A 27,929-nucleotide genomic window follows, 5' to 3' on the forward strand; every position below is an offset into this window, starting at 1 on the left:
GAGTAACTTTTCCAAAATCACAGTCAATAAGCAGCACAGACCTTTGATATCAAGGTTTATCCAACTCAACATACTACTTCACTTTATTCTTTTTTTTTTTTTTACATATAGATGTGTTTATTAGGTTTCCACTTTTTGCCTTCACAAAATTAAAAATGTTTAAAATTTAATAACAATAACAATGTCTAAGATAAAGACTAGAAACAAAAACCTTGTAACTACTTCACTTTATATAATCAAGATTTATGCCAAAGCGGACCAATATTAATTATCTGCATGTCCAAATCACACCTATTTCTAGGGTGGGGTCAAGTGCCACCTCCTCCACATCCTTCTTGAGACCCCCCAGCTGGAAATGTTTTCTCTTACTGCAGCACTTCTCAGCTTTACTGTGCACCAGAATCACCTGGAAGGTTTGTTGCGCAACACATTGAGTTTCTGATTCCGTAGCAATAGAGTGGGACCTGGGAATTTGCATTTTTAAGAAGTTGCCAAATGGTGTTGATGCTGTAAGTTCAACAACACTGTAAGTTCGAGAACTACACTTTAATACCCCTGTATCCTAGAGTATGTTAGCTCACGGCATTTACTTCCACTTACTTTGTATTTCAGTAGTGTACCTTCATGCCATACCTCTTATTAGAGAGTAAACAGCTTGCAAGCAAGATCTGTGCTAATTAACTTTTGCACCCCTCATATCATTAACAAAGGGGGGGGCGCATTTAACAATATTGTTTGTCTGAGTGAATCCTAATGGTATAGGGGGCCTCTCTAGTTTTGATGTCTGAAGATGTTGACATGTGTGGCCTATTTTTCAGTCTAGAAGACAATGAGTACTTATTATTTGCAAGATTCCAATGTAAGTATTTTACATGTCTCACTTAATCCTCATCACAGCTTTTGGGGGTAGGCACTATTGGTATGCTCGTTTTATAGATAAGCAGTGACTCAGATGGTAAGTAATTCCCAAAGTTCAGCTGGTTAGCAAGAGGGAGAACTGGGATTTAAAGCCGGCTCTGTTTCCCAGTCCCAACTCTTAAAGGCCACACCCTCCTGCCTACTGCTGAGTGATGAGGGCTTGACAAAGTCCTGGGTTTTCATTCCCATCATCCATGCTTGGCAGTAGTCTCTAACATAATGCGGATAGTAGGTAGATCAGTTATTTTGATACAATTACGCTCTGTCTTCCTGTGATTTCTGTCTTTTATGGCCTAAACTTACAAGATATAGAGCTTAATTTGGAATCACAGGCAGAAACTCAGATTACCAGACTATATACCTAGCTAATGGTTAACATTAATGTCTTTGGCTAATTAGTCAACACCAGGATTGTTATACACATTTCCATCTATTCAAAAGTGGTGATAAAATTAAATATCATGTCATCATAAAATTGAATTTTCCCAGCGCAAATACATTGTCTGACATAAAGAAAGAAAGAAAAAGAAAAAAGCCTGGGTAACTAGAGTCAGAAGAAATGATCCACAACAAAAACTTCAAAATTATTTTTAAGACTCTTGATTACTTTTTTAAAACCCACAGTCCTAGAGCTTATTAAAAAACAGAAATGGCCAGGTTCAAATGATGAATAAGAGGTATCTGTAATAAAATAGGAGAATTTCTAAGTAATTTGAAGTAAAAGTGGTTGTATTTTTTAAGCATTTTAAAATTGTTTTAAAGCACTGTGTTTTCTGGCTGTTTGAGTTGTTGGCCATAAGAATAAGAAAAAAATGTATATTTTAAAGAAAGGAAGGGATGAGCAGTTTCCGTGTGGGACTGATGGTAGGGGGCTTTAGGCAGCATCCTCTATGGAGATGGACTCAAGAAGGCAGGCCTCATACAAGGAAAGATCTGGAAGAGTCCTGTAATTGCAATGTGGCCTGAATATTCCTTAGTTTACTCCTTGAGCCAAGGATCATTACTTGATTATAATTAGGAAAATACCCTGCTGTTATGTTGTTTCAAACAACTGTGAGTTTGCACTCTATTAAGAAGTAGATGAAAATTAGTATAGTACTTGGAGCTATATTTGGTTATCCTTAGGAGTTTTTGTCCCTAAGGTTCCAGAAAATTGTATGAGATTCCAGGGGTCATGCTATTAAACCCCAAATAAAATAAACTACTGGTAATCTTTGTACCTTGATTTTCCCTAATAGTTTTATGAATACAATCAAAAAATTCATTGTGGTAAAAATGAGCTAATTAATATTTTCTTTGTAGCTTATGATTTTTTTTTAAAGGTGATAATCAAGAAATAGCTACAGGGAACAAGTTCAAATGAAACATATGTTCATTGAAATATCAGCCTATAAAGGGGATAATCTTTGTTTAGAGCTATAAAAATAGAATAATAAGCAACATTAAAATAGTATCTTATTTATGACAAAAAATAAGTTGTATCAAGATGTACTGAAGGATGTCACTGTTAACTAAATAGAACCCATTATTGACTTAAAGAGGACTGGCCTTCAGACATCCAGTCCCTATAAGGAAAACACTCTATGTTTTGTTTCTTGTTTCCCTACATGATAACTTGCAATACAAAATTTTCTCCATTAGAAATTATGCATTTTCTGTTAGGTAATGTCATGTTATATATATATATATTAAATTTTTCAATTTAATTTTATTTTTTAAGTTATACTTAGAGCACATTATTTGTTTTGGGGGTTCTTTTTTATTGTTTGGGATTCATTGAGGGTACAAAGAATTAGGTTATACTGATTGCATTTGTTAGATAAAGTCCCTCTTATAACTGTGTCTTGCCCCTAGGAGGTCTGCTATACACTAAGACCACACACCCCCTCCCACCTCCCCTCTTCCCACTCCCTCATTCCCCTTTCCCACCCCTTATATTAGCTCATCTACTGTCTTCATATTAGGATTGAGTACATTGGATTCTTTCTTCTCCATTCTTGTAAAAAAAAAAGTCTTTTCGATCGATGGTTGTAAGAATCTAAGCTTTTCAAAAAGTGATTGACATATTTTCTATAAAAATCTATGAATTTCCATAGATTGTTCTTTAATAGACGCGTGAATCTTTTCCTTGGCAATCCTCAATGAGAGATAGCCTATTACACAGTGGTGGCCAATTAACACGCCGTTATATAAAGGAAAGCAAGAAGAATCAGGATGCCCTGAAGGAGCTCAAGAAAAGCCAGCTCCAGAGAGAAAGAGGATGCAGCTCCTTCCAGAGAGCCTGGGCCTTCAGAACATTTTTTCAGCCTAAAAGCTGGATTTTCCACATTACATATTTTTGTCTGAGAACAGTGAAGGTTAAGTTCTGTTCCCTCTATCTTCACCGCCTTACTCCATGACCTCAATTTTCCACCAACTTTGGGCTCCTGGAGAACATCAATGTGTTGCTTCCCAGGAAAGATAAATGTGAAGAAAATCCTAAATGTACTTGGACATTTAACGCCCTCCCCCCCCCAAAAAAAAAAAAAAAAACTTCCTGAACTTTTAGTTGCCAGCAAAAAACTGTTTAAAATACAAGCTGGGACAGATGATATGTTAAAAAAAAAAAAGTCTGTATATCTATGGACCACAAATACTCTGATATTTATTCTCCTTTGATTATCCTGGGGTTTTCAGACCCTATTTTTTTCATTATGGGAGAAGAACCCCTTCAATTTAATAATTTAATGCTGAAAGATCGCTAGTTCGGCTTGTAAATTAAAAATTATTTAAAGAAACCCATATCCACCAGGAAAAACAAACAAAAAACCAAAAAACCCAGAAACATCGTTGCCTTTCTACAACAGTAATTCCAACTCATCAGAAGGGAGAGGTAATTGGCCATTTTAACCACAGCGGGCCATTTTGAGGATCTCTTAAAATGGTTGGCTTCGGAAATCCAACCTGTGAGCTGTTTCCAGATTTACTATTGAGGCTTTCTAAAAGGCTAAGTACTTTATCATACCGTCAGTTAATTATGGAAACAAATTTCCCACTTTACGGCCAGCTGAGTCTCAGCAGAGTAAACTGACAAGAAGCTCAGTTAGAGAGACTGGACAGCTGTTAAGTGGTGGCCTAGGCTTGAAACTAGTTGGCCTCATTCTAAAGCCAGGCTTTTTTCTCAACAGACCTCTCGCATCACCCACAGACGTCAAGAAGAAAAAGTCTTTTGGCCTCATCATGTGAAACAGATTTTAGGCCAATGGTTTCATTTTCCATTTTAGTAATTTGGGCATCTCTGATAACTATACACACTCTACCTACAAATGGTCAAAAAAGCATGTAGTTTATTTTTCCCCGTAGCTCGCTGAACAGCCTAACAAACTGGACTCCACTGGGCAGCAGGGGCCACCGACAAGAGCGACACATTAAATTAATCCAACTCGCTAAATTCACTGTCTGCATAAGGAGAACATGCATTCCCTTTAGGTAACGCAGTCATTTTTCTTAATGCTCACTTCTGTTTTTTTGTCGCCGTCCAAAAGCTATCTCGTGTGAGATGACAGCGTGGTGCCTTCGTGGTTGTGGGACCCATAGGGTGGGGGTGGAGCAGCTCAGAGCCACCTTTGCAGCAAGAGGGTCTGCCGGTCTCCTCCGGGGTTCTCACAGGGTCCTTGGGCCGCTTGCTCTCGTGTGCCCCCTAGTACCTGACGCTGGCGGTGCAGTTGGTGAGCACGCTGTCCCTTCTGGTTCCATCAGAACCCCTCTTAGCTCTTTGGTAACTGTGTCCCTGGACTTAACAGAAGAATGTCTCAGATTTGCATGAGACTTCTATCTGGTCTCTGGCTAGGGTAGGAACCCCTGGCTGCAGGCTAAGTTCGCATCCACCACATTAGTCCCCTTTGTCAAAATCCCCAGTTAGACCTCAGTAATTTCAGCATACTTCTGGCACTGCATGGAAAATCCAGGGGTCTTTCTAACCTTCAGGGAAAGTAGGTGTGGGGTGGGAGAGCTGCCTATACCCACTGTGCTGCCCCTGATCAGCTGCTGAGCCCACCTCTGTCCCTTCAGGGGCATCCCATGAAGACTCTCTTTCCAGGGGCCCCAAACCCCTCTGAATTGAGTCTCTCCTCCACTCCCAGCCACACTTCTCTGTCTCAAGGCTGAAACAGTGGGGACATACGTTTAAAATTTGCCTCTTTCCTCTTCTGTCTTATGTGGGAGTCAGGGTCACTGCGGGAGGTTTGAACCGAAGGTGGTAGAAGTGAGCTTTCCACCTCTTCCTCTACCTTTTAGGAAACTTCCCAGACATCATATCTTCCTCTTTCATGAAATGGGATCCACCATTCTGATTCTAGTTGGCTAGAAAGGAAGGATAGCTCAGGTGAGCTCCATTTATAGGGTAAATAAATGGTTTCATAGTTTCAAAGCACCAGCCAATTTCCATGTGTGCACAAAGTTACGTATCAGAAATGATGGCTACTACATTACTCTATGTGTTAGTACAAATTGATTCTGGAAGAATAAATGGAGATTCCTACTTCTAGAAGAATCTCTGTATACTATTGTAAAGATTACTCACTGTTTTAGAGAAAGATACCAATATTTTCAAATGTTGTCAGGAGGCTGGGCAGATATGAAATCTTCCATCCATTTTGCCTTTCAGTCAGCAAGTTTTGAGCCATACCAGGTGCTGGCATATTATTTCACTAATATAATAACTTCTATAGATATTTTTACTGTTCTTTATATGTTAAATGATGCCATGAAACAATCATTTTTAGGGCTTATGTTTTGAAAGTTTGTTATTTATCTATTAATGACTTTGCATTATGTGTTTCTGGTTTCCTTAGTACCTTTAATTTGCAAATCTGCAGCAGACATTTCCAAGAAAGGGCTATAGTATCAAATAGTGTTTTTAAAACATGGTTGACTATATAATCATTTTCCTTTTTGTCAAGGATTAAAGGGATGGAAACTATAATAGATCTCATAAGGAAAGGTCAAAAGTGATTTTTCATTTATTTGTTTTGTTTTGTTCATCCTATTTTGCTTTTGCAAAGGAAAGAAAAAGGTGAAAGGTTACTTTTAATTTTGAAGACTTTTAATTAAAACAATATTCAGGCTCACACCTATAATCCTATCACTCTGGGAGGCTGAGGCCAAAGGATTGCCTGAGCTCAGAAATTCGAGACCAGCCTGAGCAAGGGCTTGACCCCATCTCTACTAAAAATAGGAAAACTAAGGCAAGAGGATTGCTTGAGCCCAAGAGATTGAAGTTGGTGTGAGCTGTGAGGATGGCATGGCACTCTACCAAGGTGACAGAGTGAGACTCTGTTTCAAACAGTAAACAAATAAAATAAAAAATAAAAATTCTTAAAGAGCTTTCCTTGTTAGCAGCAACTAACAAAGATGAATAGACTTTAAAGAGCAGGTGATTTCAATAAGAAATAAACTAGGTCTTCCTAATCACCTGAAGGAAAACTATCACAATGGACCTCTAAGGAAGACTATGGGATTTGAGCGCCTAAAGACCTTCCAGATCCTTAGACGGTTTGGACATTTGCCAAGTGTAGGGTGCCATATCAGACTGGAAATGAAATTAACTTATCCCTGTTCAGAACTTTGCAGTTGATCCTTATCTTTCAGAATTACTAGAAGAAACCGAGTGCCCAATTGATTCAGTGAACATTATGAAGACCTGACTGCTTTGGAGTGGGTATTCTCCCTTCTGTTCAAGGGCTTGCGTCTTCAAAGAGGTTAGGCTAGAACAAAACATCTGAGCATTTGCTCAATGACCTAAGGGCTAACCTATCCAAGTGCCCTGGGTGGTGGTTGTAGGAGGGAGACTGAATCTCTTAACCTAGAGGATTCCTGGCCCCCTGAACTTTGGTTCCGGCTGCAGTATGGCGATCATCCAATATTGCACAGTGTGTGCCAGTCACATGTTTTCTCAACAATGGGCTCACTCTTGGTTGTCTTTCTGCTTCTCTGACTTTGGGAATTTCACCTTGTGGCATTGCCAACATTTTACACTTAGGGACAGCTCTTAGGCTGCAGGGAGCTAATGTTGGCTCACATCAGGGGAAGGAGACTTTGCAGTGAGAGCACATGATCTCTGCATTATTGGTTGGTGAGCTTGCTTCCAGACATAGGGTAACTTTTTCAAGGACTTGGCATGACTTTCACAATCTATTAAAGTCAAGTAGTTTCTGAGATGTCTGAAAGTTTATTCTATTGCCTTCTACCAGACTTGCTTTTGAGTTTTCAACTTCTCCTGGGTAAAATGGGCTGGAGAAAACAGAGCTTTTCTTCATTTGCCATGATAGAAGATGGCAGCTCTAACCTAGCTGTACCTTGCCCATGACCACAGGATATGAATGAACTTTTCAAGCAAATGAAATATATGTAGAATCAAGATATGGAACATTTTAAAATATGAATTAAAATAAATACACAACAGATTAAAATTGTGCTATTTGTTTAAATGTTTTGAAAATACACACATTTACAGTAGAATTATAAAAGGCACACACTTTTATTTAGTTTTATGTCATTTCCTAAATAAATATAAGTGAGGTATAATTCTTAAATTTTGCAAGTTTGCTTTGGTATACTTAAAAAATTATTCCAAAAGCATAATGATTTAAAGTAGCACTGAACAATAATATCTTATTTGTGTGTTTATAAAACATTTTCATACAGCTTATTTGCTTACTCAACTCATTTAAATATTATTTTAAGCTTCTCTTAATGCATAGAATTAAATGAAAAGCATCATCTCATTGACCAAAGACAATTTTTGCCCCTAGAAAATAAGAGAGCTTCTTGGTGCTTTACACAAGATAAAGATTAACTGCTAGATGATTGCAATCATTTTGGTAACTATAATTCAATTTGTAATAATTAATTTCATTCATTCCTTGAATTCATGTAGCTTAGTTCCTGAGAAAAGCTTCAAGTTTACAAATTTGTACTAACATGTTTATCCCTGCAGTGTCCCCAGCACACAGGTCAGGCAGATTGTACCACTTCCAGGTGGATGGAAAAATAGTTCATGATAAGGTCAGAGAAGATGCCCAAAGTTTATTGGTTGGCCAAGTTTGCCCTTGTTAACCAGCAGAGGAGGGACATGATCCTCCCATAGGTGTCCTGTGCTGATTGTTACAACTCTCCACTGGCTCAGGGTCCCTCTCTGGGGCTCTTCACCCAGGTGTGCCCTCCCGTATTTTGCCCTGCTGTTGAAACATCCCTTTCCCACAACCCCTTCACCCTCCTGGATCCTACCATCAGAAGTCTACCCATCGTCTGTGCTTTCAAGGGTCCATCTAACCCCCAGGTTCAATCTGCAGAGCCAAGGGTTGTTAATAGTTTTATGTTTCACCCCACCATAGGACACATTTGCATTTTCCCTAGAAACTTGAAGGCCAGTGAGGAAAGGATGTGTCTGAAGCCCAAGAAGACCTTTCAGAACTCCTGTCTCATACCTATCTTTGTGCAAGTTCAGAAGTGATTGATTCCTACCCCAGTTTTCCAACTCTAGAATGGTATCACTTCTGTGTTATCTTATACTCATTTTGTTGACAGGAGTTATAAAGAAAATAGTCTCTAAAAATGAGTAGCTTTCACTATCAACCAGGGAGTAGCTGAAAACTTCTTTTAAGCGTTTTATGACTGAGGTTTCTAAAGAGATTTAGAGAGGTCTTTTGCAATGGCAACATTTTTTTTTCCACATCCCAGAGGGTTTTATTTATACCTTACATCTCTGGCTGGACACTTTAGATACACTTTGATGCCTCGTAGCCTCAAGAGATACTTATAATTAAAAAGTTTAATTTCCTTTATTCATTAAATGTCAATAAGTACCAGGAACACATAAATATTGTAATATTCATGCGGAACATCTTCCATTAATGGATTCAGGTGTTAAAAATAGGTCATTTTAGTAATTCTGACTTTTCATGGATAGGTAGCCCATAATTCCATTTTTTCAGTATTAAATTTTTGTTCCATACCATGAGGGTTGGACTACTACAAGTTGTAGAATTTTATATATATTTAAACACTTAAAAAGTGATAAAGGCAACATCTTAATCTGAAGAAAATACCCAACTTGTATTTATTTATTTATTTATTTGTTTTTGTAGGGACAGAGTTTCACTTTATTGCCCTCGGTAGAGTGCCATGGCATCTCAGCTCACAGCAACCTCCAAATCCTGGGCTTAGGCAAGTCTCTTGCCTCAGCCTCCCGAGTAGCTGGGACTACAGGCACCCACCACAATGCCCGGCTATTCTTTTGTTGCAGTTTGGCTGGAGTCGGGTTTGAACCCGCCACCCTCGGTATATGGGGCCGGCACCCTACCCACTGAACCAGAGGCGCTGCCCTCAACTTGTATTTTTAAGAGATCTAAATGTAAAGTTCTTATCAGATTGCTAAAACCTACCTTTGCAAAGCATTCTGTGCTACAAAGAAGCTACCTGATTGCCCAGAGGAGGAGCATTTAGGGAATATTTCTCAGTGGTCATCTTTTGTTGCCTGGAAAGGTGGTCTGTTCATGTGTACTAGTCACAGATTAGTTCATGTTTGCACTGTGGATTCCAGACTTTTCCTCCCCCACTCTGAGAATTGGCCTTTGTTATTTTCTCTGACTGTGCCTGACATCTTCTTGAGGCATTCTCTTCTATAAAATTCCAAATCATGTTCTAAGAATCACTTCAAACATTGTCTCATTTGTTTCAAACTTTCCATTTTATGTAGAAAACCCAGGCATCTCACTCTGTATTCTTCTGAATCCTGTCTGTACCTGGGTTACCACTGCATTTTCTAGTGTTTATTATGGTCTCATTGTATGTCAGGTAGTTGACTAAGTTCTTTGCATGGACTACCTTATTCAACTCTCACAAACCTCCTTTAGACAAATATCATCTCATTGTGTCACAAGGAAGTTAAAAACATGTTGAAGATTTTGCAGTAGGAAGGTTAGGAGGAAGGAGCCAGGATTAGAACTCAGACACTCTGACTCCAAAGTGCCACATTGTGTGAGCAATAGCTGATACCAACTTCTTTTATGGCAAGTTTATGTGAGCTTATCCAGTCTCATGGTGTCAAATACTATCTTTTTTTTTTTTAATTTTTATTGATTTATTAAGGGTACAAAGAACCAGGTTACATTGATTGCATTTGTTAGGTAAAGTCCATCTTTATCATCGTGCCCCCCCAAAAAAGATGTGTCACACACCATCACCCCCCTACTACCTTCCCTCCTTTCTTCTTTCTGCTCTCCCCTTCCCCCACCACCCACTGTGTACTAGGTCATCAACTGTCCCCATATGAGAATTGAGTACATAGGATTCTTGCCTTTCCATTCTTGTGATGCTTTACCAAGAATCATGTGTTCCACTTTCATCCAGGTTAATACAAAGGATGTGAAGTCTAGATGTTTTTTAATGGCTGAATAGTATTCCATGGTATACATATACCACAGCTTGTTAATTCATTCCTGGGTCAGTGGGCATTTAGGCTGCTTCCAAATTTTGGTGATTATAAATTGAGCTGCAATAAACAGTCTAGTACAAGTGTCCATATGGTAAAAGGATTTTTTTTCCTTCTGGGTAGATGCCCAGTAATGGGATTACAGGATCTTGTATGTTGATTACTCCCAAATTTATAACTTCTCTCTGAAACCCTGATTTGCATCATCACCAGAGTTTCTGATCGATAACTCAAAACTAATGTGTCTGAAATAATATTCCTGACCACCTTCCCCAAACATGGCCCTTCTGTAATTGTCTCCGTCTTAGATGATGGCAGTTGTATCCATTCACTTCCAAAGTCATAACTGAGATCCTGTCAGTACCAATAACTGCCATCCTCCATAATCTCAACTTCCTGCACCCCACTCTCTCTGACCACACCTCCAACCCATACAGTTCATGCCTTATATGGTTTCCCAAACCTAAAATAATCCTTTAGCCCAAAGTTGGTTAACCACTCTTGACTGTCCCTCATACTTCTGATGTGTCCTCCCATTCCTTACCTGATTAAATACTCAAATACTTTCCCGTCTATATCCATTCTTGCCCTCTCTGGCTTTGTACTCACTTATTAAAATTATTACTATGAATAAATCTACCTGTCAATCACATAATTATGCCAACTCTCTATAAATTCATGAATGAATCCACGTAAGACTTAAATGCTGACAGGTAAGCACACACTCTCACACTCACTTAGATGACTATTTCTAACCTTCTTATTCGCCCCTTAAATTCTCCACATATCCTCCCCATTCCCATTCTCAGGGAGTGACTTTTGCTTCACTAGGAAAATTTAAGCAATTAGAAAACAACTTCTATAGACTCCACTGCCATCTCTGGTCAACTATCCACCGTTGTACCAAGATCCTTTGTTTTCCTTCTGATTACACAGAATGAATCATCTATACTCCAGTCTAAAGCAAACCTTTCCCCTTATGTACTTGATTCTATCCCCTCATGCCTAATTAAGAACATTGTTCCTGGAATCCTCCTTTTTTCTCTTGCCTTAGCAATGTTTCACCATCTACTTGATTAATCATCCGCATAAGCAAATAAATATAATGACATTGTTCCCATCTTAAAAAACAAAAATAAAAAATCATCTTTTGACTCTATTTTTATTTCCTTATTACTACTGTGCTAGTTTTTGGCCTCCCTTTGAAATAAAACTCCTTCAAATAAATTCAGACTGTGTCTGATTCCTCTCCTCCCATTGCCTCTTAAACTCTTTCCCAGCAGGTTTTCATCTTTACATTCCACAGAAATTCTCTTCTCAAACTTACTGATGTCTTTGTTAAATCCTCAATTCCCATGTCACTACCTTATCTGATTCTGTTGATTTTTCCTCTTTCTTTCTTTCTTTCTTTTACATTTTTAAATTAAATCATAGTTGTGTACATTAGTGCAATCAAAGGGTACAATGTGCTGGTTTCATATATAATCTGAAATATTCTCATCAAACTCTTTAATATAGCCTTCACGGCATTTTCTTAGTTATTGTATGAAGACATTTGTATTCTGCATTTAGTAAGTTTCTCCTGTACCCATTCTAAGATGCACCATAGGTGTGGCCCCACCAATTACCCTCCCTCCTCTGCACCATCCCCCCTCCCCTCCCTTCCCTTGACCCTTTCCCCATATTCTTGTGCTATAGTTGGGTTATAGCCTTCATATGAAAGCTATAAATTATATTGAATAAATTGGATACTTTTTCTTCCATTCTTGAGATACTTTCCTAAGAATAATATGTTCCAGCTCCATCCATGTAAATATGAAAGAGGTAAAGTCTCCATTTCTTTAAGGCTGCATAATATTCCATGGTATACATGTACCACAATTTATTAATCCATTTGTGGGTCGATGGGCACTTGGGCTTCTTCCATGACTTAGCAATTATGAATTGGGCTGCAACAAACATTCTGGTACAGATGTCTTTGTTATATTGTGGTTTTTTATTTTCTAGGTGTATACCTAGTAAAGGAATTATAGGATCGAATGGCAGGTCTATTTTTAGATCTCTAAGTGTTCTCCAAACATCTTTCCAAAAGGAATGTATTAGTGTGCATTCCCACCAGCAGTGTAGAAGAGTTCCCTTTTCTCCACATCCATGCCAACATCTCTGGTTTGGGGATTTTGTTATGTGGGCTAATCTTACTGGAGTTAGGTGATATCTCAAAGTAGTTTTGATTTGCATTTCTCTGATGTTAAAAAATAATGAGCATTTTTTCATGTGTCTGTAGGCTGTACTGTCTTTCATGCTGTCTTCTTTAGAGAAGTTTCTCTTCAAGTCCTTTGCCCAGCCTGAGATGGGATCACTTGTCCTTTTCTTGCTAATATATTTGAGTTCACTGTGGATTCTGGTTATTAAACTTTTTTCGGAGGTATAACATGCAAATATTTTCTCCCATTCTGAGGGCTGTCTGCTTGCTTTACTTACTATTCTTGGCTGTGCAGAAGCTTTTTAGTTTGATCAGGTCCCAGTAGTGTATTTTTGATATTGCTTCAATTGCCTGGGGAGTCCTCCTCATAAAATATTCACCCAGGCCTATTCCTTCAAGAGCTTTCCCTACACTCTCTTCTACTATTTTTAAGGTTTCATGTCTTAAGTTTAAATCTTTTATCCAGAGAGGGATTAAAGATGGTGGCCGAGTAACAGCTTCCCTGCAACTGGGAACAGCGAGTCTGGGGAGACAAGACTCCAGGCATCTCTGGCCGGTGGGATCTGCCTTTTTAACGCAGATCATCCCTTTGAGGATATAGGGAGCCAGCAAGGGACTTCTGGACCCCAAGAGGAGGACAAAAACAGTGGAAAACTGGAAAGTGGTTGAGTGTGTTCGATCAACCTAATCATGCTGGCAACCATAAGTACAAGCAGCAGTGAGACTGCAAACCGGAAAGGCCTTACCTGTGAACTGCTTCGATGTTCTTGGACTTGGCACTCAGTTGAACTGCCTTGGGGAGAGCTTGAGCAGGAGTGTGGAGAACTTGGGGCATTGTCTGGGGGCCCAGACCGAGCCACTGAGCTAGGCGCAGGAAGCCAAGGCGAAAGAACTGCCCTGGCAAGCTCCGCCCTCAGGTTCTCAGAGGAAGGATTGGGCGGGTCAAAGTAACCTACTGACTGAGCAGCCTAAAGGCAGGAGCTGAGCTGCCTTACAGCCTTAATACTTAGGGGCAGAGTGAGACAGTTTTGGCACACTGGAGCCTTGGGCTATTGCCCTGGGTAGAGTGCCGTGACATCACAGCTCATAGCAACCTTAAACTCCTGGGCTTGGCATCACCCAGACCTCCATGAGAGCTGTGCAGCAACCCCTAACAGGTGACCCGCACCCACTGGGCCTCCACATTCCCTGACCAAGAACAGCGGGAGCCATGCAACCCTGTGTCCTCTCTCCTGTGTCCTCCCAGTTTCCACACTAGCCCGCTCATCTGGACAGGGACTCTGGTAGCTGCATGCCCTTTGGAGCCCTCCCTGCCTCTGTGCAGAGCTCTTCTCCTGGCCAGAGACTGCTGGAGCCTTGGGCTCTCTGTGCCAAAGTCACTGGGCGCCTGGCACTCCCAGAACCATGCACACCAACCCAGCCCTGTTGCTGGATCCGTGTATGTCAGAAACCGGAGCTGCTTCCACAACCAGAACTCCCTAGCTAGAGCAGCCCCAGAGGAACTACACAGGGTCACTCCCCACAAAGATCCAGCAACAATAGAGTGATCCCGCTGGGGTCTAATTTTGGAGAGACACCTCCCCAACTCTGAGGACAGCCAGAGGCAATGGTGAAAAACAATCATGAGGCAAAATCAACAGAAAAACTCTGGCAATATGAATAATCAGAGTAGATCAACTCCCCCAAGGATCAATGGGGCAGAAACAGCACAAGACACCATGCACAAACAAATAGCTCAGATGTCAGAAATTGAATTCAGGATCTGGATAGCAAATAAGATTGAATTAGAATTCCAAAGGTTATCTCAAGAATTCAACAGATTCAAAGACCAAATGACCAAAGAATTCGACACATTGAGACAAGAAGTTGCATCCCTCAAAGATCTGAGAAACACAGTAGAATCCATCAGTAACAGAATGGAGCAAGCAGAAGAAAGGATTTCTGACATTGAAGACAAAGCTTTCGAACGCTCCCAAACCCTCAGAGAAGAAGATAAATGGAGAGCAAAAACAGACCACTCTCTCAGAGAGCTCTCAGATAATTTGAAGAAAACCAATATTCGTCTTATAGGGATCCCCAAAAGTGACGAAGTGGCTTCACAAGGCACAGAGTCTCTTCTCCATGAGATTATGAAGGAGAACTTTCCAGACATGCCAAGAGATTCTGAAATTCAGATAGCAGACAGTTTCAGAACTACAGCATGACTCAACCCAAATAAGACATCCCCCAGACACATCATAATCAATTTCACTAAAGTTAATATGAAGGAGAAAATTCTGAAAGCTGTCAGACGAAAGAAAACTATTAACTACAAGTGGAAGAATATCAGAATAACTGCAGATCTCTCTGGTGAAACCTTTCAAGCTAGAAGAGGATGATCATCAACTTTTAATCTCCTAAAACAAAATAACTTTCAACCCAGGATCCTGTACCCAGCTAAACTGAGCTTCATTTATGACAGAGAAATTAAATATTTCAACGACATTCACATGTTGAAGAGATTTGCCACAACTAAACCAGCTCTCCAGGACATTCTTAGACCTATCCTCCATAAATACGAGCATAATTCTCCACCACAAAAGTAAACCCACCACAAAAATTTCTGATCAAATTTCAAATTCCACAGTCACAAAAGGATTAAAAATGTGTACTGGTCTCTCAAAAGGCTTATCAATACTATCAATTAATGTGAATGGTTTAAATTGTGCTCTAAAGAGGCATGGGTTGGCGGACTGGATACAAAAACTCAAGCCAGATATCTGCTGCATCCAGGAATTGCATCTTACATTAAAAGATAGATATAGACTCAAGGTGAAAGGATGGCCATCTATATTCCAGGCAAATGGAAAGCAGAAAAAAGCAGGCATTACGATCCTGTTCACAGATGCAATAGGCTTTACACCAACCAAAATAATTAAGGATAAGGATGGACACTTCATATTTGTTAAAGGTAATGCTCAATATGATGAGATCTCAATTATTAATATTGATGCACCCAACCACAATGCACCTTAATTTATAAGAGAAACTCTAACAGACATGAGCAACTCGATTTCCTCCATTTCCATAGTAGTTGGAGATTTTAACACCCCTTTAGCAGTCCTGGATAGATCCTTCAAAAAGAAGCTAAGCAAAGAAATTTTAGATTTAAACTCAACCATTCAACATCTGAACTTAACAGACATCTACAGAACATTTTATCCAAAAAAAACTGAATACACCTTCTTCTCATCAGCCCCTGGAACATACTCCAAAATCGACCACATCCTAGGCCACAAATCTAACCTCAGCAAATTTAAAAAAATAGAAATTTTTAGATTTAAACTCAAAATTTTAAATCATGGAATAAAAGTTGAACCAAATAACAATAGGAACCTGCATACCCAAACAAAAACATGGAAGCTAAACAACCTTATGCTGAAGGATACATGGGTTATGACGAGATTAAGAAGGAAATCACCATATTTTTGGAACAAAACAACAATCAAGACATGAATTACCAAAACCTCTGCGATACGGCAAAGGCAGTCCTAAGAGGGAAATTTACAGCAGTGAAAGCCTTCCTCAAGAAAGCGGAAAGAGAGGAAGTCAATAACTTATAGAACATCTCAAACAACTGGAGAAAGAAGAACACTTCAACCCCAAACGCAGCAGAAGAAAAGAAATAACCAAAGTAAGAGCAGAATTAAATGAAATTGAAAACAAAAGAATTATACAACAGATCAATAAATCCAAAAGCTGGTTTTTTGAAAAGATCAATAAAATAGATAAACCTTTGGCCAACCTAACCAGGAAAAAAAGAGTAAAATCTCTAATTTCATCAAACACAAATGGTAATGATGAAATAACAACAGACCACTCAGAAATTCAAACAATCCTTAACGAATACTACAAGAAACTCTACTCTCACAAATATGAAAATCTGAAAGAAATCGACCAATACCTGGAAGCACGCCACCTACCAAGACTTAGCCAGAACAAAGTGGAAATGTTGAACAGGCCTATATCAAGTTCTGAAATAGCATCAACTATACAAAATCTCCCTAAAAAGAAAAGCCCAGGACCAGATGGCTTTACATCAGAATTCTACCAAACATTTAAAGAAAAACTAATACCTATAGTACTAAACCTCTTCCAAAATATAGAAAAAGAAGGAATATTACCCAGCACATTCTAGGAAGCAAAAATCACCTTGATCCCCAAACCAGGGAAAGACTCAACAAGAAAAGAAAATTATAGACCAATATCACTAATGAATACAGATGCTAAAATACTCAATAAGATCCTAACAAACAGAATCCAACAACACATCAAAAAAAGTATACACCATGACCAACTCGGATTTAACCCAGGTTCTCAAGGCTGGTTCAATATACGTAAATCTATAAATGTAATTCAACCCATAAATAAACTTAAAAATAAAGACCATATGATTCTTTCAATTGACGCAGAAAAAGATTTTGGTAATATCCAGCATCCCTTCATGATCAGAACACTTAAGAAAATTGGTATAGAAGGGACATTTCTTAAACTGATAGAGGCCATCTACAGCAAACCCACAGCCAATATCATATTGAATGGAGTTAAATCGAAATCATTTCCACTTAGATCAGGAACCAGGCAAGGTTGCCCATTGTCTCCATTGCTCTTTAACATTGTAATGGAAGCTTTAGCCATTGCAATTAGGGAAGAAAAGGTGATCAAGGGTATCCACATAGGGTCAGAAGAGATCAAACTTTCACTCTTCGCAGAAGATATGATCGTATATCTGGAAAACACTAGGGATTCTACTACAAAAATTTAGAAGTGATCAAGGAATATAGCAATGTCTCAGGGTACAAAATCAACACCCATAAATCTGTAGCCTTTATATATACCAACAATAACCAAGCCAAACAAACACTCAAGGACTCTATTCCTTTCACAGTAGTGCCAAAGAAGATGAAATACTTGGGAGTATACCTAACAAAGGACGTGAAAGATCTCTACAAAGAGAACTATGAAACTCTAAGAAAAGAAATAGCCAAAGACATTAACAGATGGAAAAACATACCATGCTCATGGCTAGGAAGAATCAACATTGTTAAAATGTCCGTACTGCCCAAAGCAATATATAATTTTAATGCAATTCCTATTAAAGCGCCATTGTCATACTTTAAAGATCTTGAAAAAATAATACTTCGTTTTATATGGAATCAGAAAAAAACTCGAATAGCCAAAACATTACTGAGCAATAAAAACAAAGCAGGAGGAATCACGCTACCAGACCTCAGACTATACTACAAATCGATAGTGATCAAAACAGCATGGTATTGGCATAAAAACAGAGAAGTAGATGTCTGGAACAGAATAGAGAACCAAGAGATGAACCCAGCTACTTACCGTTATTTAATCTTTGAAAAGCCAATAAAAACATCCAGTGGGGAAAAGATTCCCTATTTAACAAATGGTGCTGGGTGAACTGGCTGGCAACCTGTAGAAGACTGAAACTGGATCCACACCTTTCACCACTAACCAAGATAGACTCTTACTGGATTAAAGACCTAAACTTAAGACATGAAACTATAAAAATACTAGGAGAGAGTGCAGGGAAAACCCTTGAAGAAATTGGGTTGGGTGAGTTTTTTATGAGAAGGACCCCCCGGGCGATTGAAGCAGCTTCAAAAATACACTTTTGGACTTGATCAAACTAAAAAGCTTCTGCACAGCCAAGAACACAGTAAATAAAGCAAGCAAACAGCCCACAGAATGGGAGAAGATATTTGCTGGTTATGTCTCTGACAAAGGTTTAATAACCAGAATCCACAGAGAACTCAAATGCATTAGCAAGAAAAGAACAAGGGATACAATCACAGGCTGGGCAAGAGACTTAAAAAGAAACTTCTCCAAAGTAGACAGGTGAGCAGCCTTCAGACATATGAAAAAATGCTCATCATCTTTAATCATCAGAGAAATGTAAATCAAAACTACTTTGAGATATCATCTAACTCCAGTGAGACTAGCCTATATCACAAAATCTCAAGACCAGAGATGTTGGCATGGATATGCAGAAAAGGGAACACTTTTGCACTGCTGGTGGGAATGCAAATTAATACATTCCTCTTGGAAAGAGATATGGAGAGCACTTAGAGATCTAAAAATAGATTTGCCATTCAATCCTGTAATTCCTCTGCTGGGCATATACCCAGAAGACCAAAAACCACATCATAACAAAGATATTTGTATCAGAATATTTATTGCAGCCCTAGTCATAATTGCTAAGTCATGGAAAAAAACCAAGTGCCCATCGATCCACGAATGGATTAACAAATTGTGGTATATGTACACCATGGAATACTATGCAGCCTTGAAGAAAGATGGAGACTTTACCTCTTTCATGTTTACATGGATGGAGCTGGAACGTATTCTTCTCAGTAAAGTGTCTCAAGAATGGAAGAAAAAATATCCAATGTATTCACCTTTACTATGAAACTAACTTAGGACCTTCACATGAAAGCTAAAACCAAGTTACAACCTAAGAACTGGTGAAGGGGGAAAGCGTGGGGAGGGGGGGGAGCTGGGTAGAGGGAGGGGGATTGAAAGGATCACACCTGTGGTGCATCTTACAAGTGTACATGTGAGGCTTGGCAAATGTGGAATGTAAATGTCTTGGCAAAGTAACTAAGAAAATGCCAGGAGGGCTATGTCAACTTATGAGATGAAAATGTGTCAAATATTCTATGAATCAAGTGTATGGTGCCCCATGATCATATTGATGTACACAGCTATGATTTAATAAAGAAAAAAAAAGGAAACTGGCCCCACACCTTTCACCATTAACTAAGATAGACTCTCACTGGATAAAAGATCTAAACTTAAGACATGAAACTATAAAAATACTCGAAGAAAGTGCAGGGAAAACTCTTGAAGGAATCAGCCTGGGTGAATATTTTATGAGGAGGACTCCCCAGGGAATTGAAGCAGTATCAAAAATACACTATTGGGACCTGATCAAACTAAAAAGCTTCTGCACAGCCAAGAACATAGTGAGTAAAGCAAGCAGACAGCCCTCAGAATGGGAGAAAATATTTGCAGTTTATACCTCTGATAAAGGTCTAATAACCAGAATCCACAGAGAACTCAAATGTATTAACAAGAAAAGAACACGTGACCCCATCTCAGGGTGGGCAAGGGACTTGAAGAGAAACTTCTCTAAAGAAGACCGACGCACAATCTACAAACACATGAAAAAAAGCTCACCATCCTTAATCATCAGAGAAATGCAAATCAAAACTACTTTGAGATATCACCTAACCCCAGTAAGAGTAGCCTACATAACAAAATCCCCAAACCAGAAATGTTGGCGTGGATGTGGAGGAAAGGGCACACTTCTACACTGCTGGTGGGAATGCCCACTAATACGTTCCTTCTGGAAGGATGTTTGGAGAATACTTAGAGACCTAAAAATAGACCTGCCATTCGATCCTATAATTCCTTTACTAGGTTTATACCCAGAAGACCAAAAGTCACAATATAACAAAGACATCTGTACCAGAATCTTTATTGCAGCCCAATTCATAATTGCAAAGTCATGGAAGAAGCCCAAGTGCCCATCGACCCATGAATGGACTAGCAAATTGTGGTACATGTATACTATGCAGCCTTGAAGAAAGATAGAGACTTTACCTCTTTCATGTTTACATGGATGGAGTTGGAACATAGTCTTCTTAGCAAAGTACCTCAGGAATGGAAGAAAAAGTACCCAATGTACTCAGCTCTACTATGAAGCTAAATTATAGCTTTCACATGAAGACTATAACCCAACTATAGCACAAGACTGTGGGGAAAGGGCCAAGGGAGCGGAAGGGAGGGGGGAGGTTTTGATGGAGGGAGGGTAGTGGGTGGGGCCACATCTATGGTGCATCTTAGAATGGGTACAGGCGATTGCACTAATGTACACAGCTATGAATTAACAATAAAAAAAAGAAATAAAGTAAATCTTTTATCCAGTGAGAGTCTATCTTAGTTAATAGTGAAAAGTGTGGGTCCAGTTTCAGTCTTCTGCAGGTTGCCAGCCAGTTCACCCAGCACGATCTGTTAAATAGAGAATCTTTTCCCCCTGAATGTTTTTAATTGGCTTGTCAAGGATCAAATAACGGTAAGTAGCTGGGTTAATCTCTTGGTTGTCTATTCTGTTCCAGACATCTATCTCTCTGTTTTTGTGCCAGTACCATGCTGTTTTGATCACTATCAATTTATAGTACAGTCTCAGGTCTGGTAGCATGATTACTCCTGCTTTGTTTTTGTTTCTGAGTAATGTCTTGGCTATTCGAGGTTTTTTCTGATTCCATATAAAACGAAGTATTATTTTTTCAAGATCTTTAAAATATGACAGTGGAGCTTTAATGGGAAATGCGTTAAAATTATATATTGCTTTGGGTAGTATAGACATTTTAACAATGTTGGTTCTTCCCAGCCATGAGCATGGTATGATTTTCCATTTGTTAATATTTTCAGCTATTTCTTTTCTTAAAGTTTCGTAGTTCTCTTTAAAGAGATCATTCATGTCCTTTGTTAAGAAAACTCCCAAATATTTCATCTTTTTTGGCACTACTGTGAAAGGAATAGAGTCCTTCACTGTTTTCTCAGCTTGGCTATTTTTGGTATGTATATATAAAGGCTAGAGATTTATGGGCATTGATTTTGTAGCCTGAAACATTGCTGTATTCCTTGATCACTTCTAAAAGTTTTGTAGTAGAATCCCTGGTGTTTTCCAGATATACAATCATATCGTTTGCGAAGAGCAAAAGTTTGATCTCTTCTGACCCTATGTGGATACCCTTGATCACCTTTTCTTCCCTAATTGCAATGGCTAAAACTTCCATTACAATGTTAAAGAGCAATGGAGACAATGGGCAACCTTGCCTGGTTCCTGATCTGAGTGGAAATGATTTCAATTTAACTCCATTCAATATGATATTGGCTGTGGGTTTGCTGTAGATGGCCTCTATCAGTTTAAGAAATGTCCTTTCTATACCAATTTCCTTAAGTGTTCTGATCATGAAGGGATGCTGGATATTATAAAAAGCTTTTTCTGTGGGGGGTGGAGACAAGTTGGCTGACTGAAGCCAGCTTTCCACAGAGGCTCCCATCCAGAAGGAGTGTTAAAGAACAGAAATTTAGCAAGTAACCTGGTGGATTAGAGCTGCACTAAGAGAGAAGGTTGAAGAACACACATCAACCTTGCTGAGGCGAGCTGCTACCCCAAGGATACAAACAAAAGGTACAAAATCCATCACAAAGTGGACAGGAGTCCCCTACCCCACGAGAACAGCTTGGAGTGCTCCACAAACAAATTAGCAGAATTCAAAGGTCCTCCCACTATAGTTCATGGGAGAGACCCTTTAAAAACTGGACCTACTTCCCCTACTAGGGTGCCATGGTGCTCTCTTGCCAGGCATAAAACTGTATAAAACTGTATATATTCTCTACCTGCAATTCTGAGCTCCCAGCACCCCCCTCTACTTTCACTCTGCGGTCTGGAGGCCTGTCCCCCAGGAGTCCAGAATCTTGGGTGATTTCTCGAGGGGTGTGGACAGGGCCTGGACTGCAGCAGATCAGTGCTGATTCTGCGGCACAGGAGTGAGGAGAGGACAGGCAGCTGAGAGGGAATGATGTTGGAGCGGTGGTGCCCCGAGGTGCAGAGCAGCAGACATTTTTGGCAACAATAGGGCTCATCCCCAGATATTCTGAAGTCACACCCCCTGTCTCTCTGGGCAACTGGAGAGACTGAGCATCATCTCAGGTGGCAACCACCATGGAACAGATCTGGGATGGAAATGCAAGCCCCATGAGTAATGGGTTTTCCTGAGGCAGTACCAACCTGGGTGGAGCATGGGGACTAGAAAATGCATGCACAGAGCCGGGAGATTCCCAGGGCAGGGCTGAACCAGAAGACCGCTTTACATAGCCTAAGACACACCTGGCCCCCAAGGGACCCTCAGCTTAAACAAAGGGCAGGCAGAGCTGGATCTGACTGGTAACCGTGCTGCTGAGACCATACAGCAGCAGAGACAGGGCCTGAGGCACAGGTTCTGGGAACTCAAAACAACTTCTCTTCTGCAGGGGAATTTAGCAGGGACAGAAATAAATTTCCACAAAGTTGTTCTATTCTGTCAGTAACATCAATAAGGGAGGGCTGGAACTGAGTGAACACCCCCCAGCCTCCATCAGGTGTCCAAGGTTGTCAGGCCTCACCTCCCCCTGCTGGATAGAGGCAGAGAGCAGTGGCCTGGCTGAGAAGACATAGATTTCCTTGTCATTCAGACAGGTGCAACCCCCTGGATTGCTCATTGGAAGCAACTGGGTCACAGCCCTGTGGGTTATCAGTGACTGGGTGCGACGGAGAAGCAAGGTGGGGAAGGAGGCATCAACCTTCCCAGATGAATCTATTTGCTGGGTGGATCCTTCTGACTTCACAGAGCACCACAGCAAGTCATATTTAAGTTGTCAGCAGACCCCTGCCATCAGGTTGCCAGAGATATTTTAAACTCTCCCACCTGAGACAGGTGCTGAATGAGACAATTGATTTGGATCATTTGAACTTAGCCAATCGCCAGAGGACTATTCAAGTGGTGCCCTGGGTGTGTGGTTGTAGGAAGGTTTGATTTTCCTTTTCCAATTGTTACCTGTGGGGGGTGGGGTGACTTAATTGCTGGTATTTCTCAATAACTGAGACTTCAAATCAGAGTTTCACTAGGGTCAACCTCAGTTTCACTAGGGTCAGACAGAGACCAGCTGAAAACAAGACAGAGCCACTTAGCCCCACAACAGCAAACAGGTTTCTCAGGCTGCAGCACTGTATGGGTCCTCAACAAAGCTGCAGGGGAAAAGTCAAATGATGTAAAATAAGCATGGGGTGGATTCAGCAGAAAAACTCTGGTAACATGAATTACCAGAATAGATCAACCCCCCCCCAAGGAAAGATATGGCAGATGTAACTGAAGATCCCATTCATAAACAGCTGGCCGAGATGTCAGAAATCGAATTCAGAATTTGGATTGCAAACAAGATTAATACAGTAGAGGAAAATTTGGAATTAGAAATTTGAGGAGCAATTCAAAAGTCGAAATTAGAAATTCAAGGAGAAATTCAAAAGTTATCTCAAGAATTCAACAAATTTAAAGACAAAACCACCAAAGATTTTGATGCACGGAAGCAAGAATTTGTTGCACTGAAGCAGGAATTTGCAGCCCTCAAAGATCTGAAAAATACAGTCGAATCCCTCAGTAACAGAGTGGACCAGGCAGAAGAAAGGATTTCTGACATTGAAGACAAAGCTTTTGAACGCTCTCAAACTCTCAAAGAGGAAGAGAAATGGAGAGCAAAAACGAATCATTCTCTCAGAGAGCTCTGGGATAATTCGAAGAAGGCTGATATCCACCTCATTGGAATCCCTGAAAGTGATGAAGTGATTTGCAAGGCACAGAGGTCCTTCTCCATGAAATTATGAAAGGGAATTTTCCAGGCATGCCAAGAGATTCTGAAATTCAGATAGCAGATAGTTTCAGAACCCCAGCATGACTCAATACCAGTAAGACATCCCCCAGGCATATCATAATTAACTTCACTAAAGTTAATATGAAGGAGAAAATTCTCAAAGCAGCCAGACATAAAAAATCCATTACCTACAAAGGGAAGAACATTAGAATGACTTCAGATCTCTCTGCTGAAACTTTTCAAGCCAGAAGAGGGTGGTCATCGACTTTTAATCTCTTAAAACAAAACAACTTTCAACCCCGGATCCTGTATCCAGCTAAACCGTGTTTCATTTATGATGGAGAAATTAAATACTTTAATGACATTCATATGTTGAAGAAATTTGCCATAACCAAACTAGCTCTTCAGGATATTCCAGACCTGTCCTCCATAATGACCAGTCCAATCCTCTACCACAAAAGTAAACTCACTCAGAAACTTTTGATCAAACTCCAACTTCCACAGTGCTGAAAGGATTACAAACGTCCACTGGACTTTTGAAAAACTCGATACCCGAAACATCACCAGACTTATCAATATTCTCCACTAATGTGAATGGCTTAAAATGTCCTCTAAAGAGGCACAGGTTGGCTGATTGGATACAAAAACTCAGGCCAGATATTTGCTGCATACAAGAATAACATCTTACCTTAGATAAATATAGACTCAGGGTGAAAGTATGGTGGTCCATAGTTCAGGCAAATGGTAATCATAAAAAAGCTGATGTTGCAATTCTATTCGCAGGAACAATAGGCTTTAAACCAATAAAATTAAGGAAGGATAAAAAAAATGGTCATTTCATATTTGTTAAGGGTAACACTCAATATGATGAGATTTCAAATATTAATATCTATGCACCCAACCTGAATGCACCTCAATTTATAAGAGAAACTCTAACAGACATGAACAACTTGATTTCCTCTAGCTAGATAATACTCGGAGATTTTACACTCCTTTGGCAGTGTTGGATAGATCCTCCAATAAGAAGCTGAGCAAAGAAATTTTAGATTTAAAGCTAACCATCCAACATCTGGATTTAGCAGACATCTACAGAACATTTCATCCCAAAAAAACTGAATACACGTTCTTCTCATCAGCCCATGGGACATACTCCAAAATTGATCACATCTTAGGTCACAATTCTAACCTCAGTAAAGTTAAAGGAATATAAATTGTTCCTTGCATCTTCTCATACCACCATGGAATAAAAGTTGAACACAATAACAACAGGAATCTGCATATTCATACAAAAACATGGAAGTTAAACAACCTATGCTGAATGATAGCTGGGTCAGAGATGAGATTAAGAAGGAAATTGCCAAATTTTTGGAACAAAACGACAATGAAGACACGAATTATCAGAACCTCTAGGATACTGCAAAGGCAGTTCTAAGAAGGAAATTTATAGCACTGCAAGCCTTCCTCAGGAGAACAGAAAGAGAGGAAGTTAACAACTTAATGAGACATCTCAAGCAACTGGAAAAGGAGGAACATTACAACCTTAAACCCAGTAGAAGAAAAGAAATAACCAAAATTAGAGGAGAATTAAATAAAATTGAAAACAAAAGAATTATACAACAGATTAAATCTAAAAGTTGGTGTTTTTAAAAGGTCAATAAAATAGATTAACCTTTGGCTAACCTAACCAGGAAAAAAAAAGTAAAATCTCTAATTTCATCAATCAGAAATGGTAAAGATGCAGTAACAACTGACTCCTCAGAAATTAAAAAAAATCCTTAATGAATATTACAAGAAACTTTATTCTCAGAAATATGAAAATCTGAAGGAAATTGACCAATACTTCGAAGCATGTCACCTTCCAAGACTTAGCCAGATCAAGTGGAAATGTAGCCAGATCAAGTGGAAATGTTGAACAGGCCAATATCAAGTTCTGAAATAGTATCAACCATATGAAATCTTCCTAAAAAGAAAAGCCCGGGACCAGATGGCTTCATGTCAGAATTCTACCAAACCTTTAAAGAGGAACTAGTACCTATATTACTCAACCTATTCCAAAATATAGAAAAAGAAGGAAGACTACCCAGCACTTTCTATGAACCAAACATCATCCTGATCCCCAAAAACGGATAAGACCCAACAATAAAAAAGAAAATTATAGACCAATATCACTAATGAATATAGATGCAAAAATATTCAACAAGATCCTAGCAAACAGAATACAGCAACACATTGAACAAATTATACATCATGACCAATTCGGTTTTATCCCAGGGTCTCAAGGCTGTTTCAATATATGTAAATCTATAAGTATAATTCAGCAAATAAACAAATTAAAAAACAAAGACCATGTGATTCTCTCAATTGATGCAGAAAAAGCTTTTGATAATATCCAGCATCCCTTCATGATCAGAACACTTAAGAAAATTGGTGGGACATTTCTTAAACTGATAGAGGGCATCTACAGCAAACCCACAGCCAATATCATATTGAATGGAGTTAAATTGAAATCATTTCCACTCAGATCAGGAACCAGACAAGGCTGCCCATTGTCTCCACTGCTCTTTAAAATTGTAATGGAAGTTTTAGCCATCACAATTAGGGAAGAAAAGGAGATCAAGGGTATGCATGCAGGGTCAGAAGAGATCAAACTTTCGCTCTTCACAGATGATATGATTGTATATCTGGAAAACACCAGGGATTCTACAATAAAACTTCCAGAAGTGATCAAGGAATACAGCAGTGTCTCAGGCTACAAAATGAACATTCATAAATCAGTAGCCTTTATATATACCAACAATAGTCAAGCTGAAAAAACAGTTAAGGACTCTATTCCATTCACAGTAGTGCCAAAGAAGATGAAATATTTCAGAGTTTATCTAACAAAGGACATGAAAGATCTCTATAAAGAGAACTATGTGATTCTAAGAAAAGAAATAGCTGGAAATGTTAACAAATGGAAAAACATACCATGCTCGTAGTTGGGAAAAATCAACATTGTTAAAATGTTTATACTACCCAAAGCAATATACAATTTTATTTTATTTTATTAAATCATAGCTGTATATATTAGTATGATCATGGGGCACCATACACTTGGTTTATAGACCATTTGATACGTTTTCATCACACTAGTTAACATAGCTTTCGTGGCATTTTCTTAGTTATTTTGCTAAGACCTTTACATTCCACATTTACTAGGATTCACATATACCCTTGTAAGATGCACCGCAGGTGTAATCCCATTAATCCCCCTCCCTCTACCTACCCCCCCTCCCTTCCCTCCCTTTCCCCTTTCTCCCTATTCTTAGGTTGTAACTGTGTTATAGCTTTCATGTGAAGGTCCTACATTAGTTTCATAACAAGGGTGAGTACATTGGGTAGTTTTTCTTCCATTCTTGAGACACTTTACTAAGAAGAATATGTTCCAGCTCCATCCATGTAAACATGAAAGAGGTAAAGTCTCCATCTTTTTTTAAGGCTACATAATATTCCATGGTGTACATATACCACAATTTATTAATCCATTCGTGGATCGATGGGCACTTGGGCTTTTTCCATGACTTAGCAATTATGAATAGGGCTGCAATAAATATTCTGATACAAATATCTTTGTTATGATGTGATTTTTGGTCTTCTGGGTATATGCGCAGTAGAGGGATTAGAGGATTGAATGGCAGATCTAGTTTTAGATCTCTAAGTGTTCTCCATATCTCTTTCCAAAAGGAATGTATTAATTTGCATTCCCACCAGCAGTGCAAAAGTGTTCCCTTTTCTCCACATCCACACCAACATCTCTGGTCTTGGGATTTTGTGATGTAGGCTAGTCTCACTGGAGTTAGATGATATCTCAAAGTAGTT

Source organism: Nycticebus coucang, chromosome 13, assembly GCF_027406575.1.
Source record: "Nycticebus coucang isolate mNycCou1 chromosome 13, mNycCou1.pri, whole genome shotgun sequence".
NCBI classification, from domain to species: domain Eukaryota; kingdom Metazoa; phylum Chordata; class Mammalia; order Primates; family Lorisidae; genus Nycticebus; species Nycticebus coucang.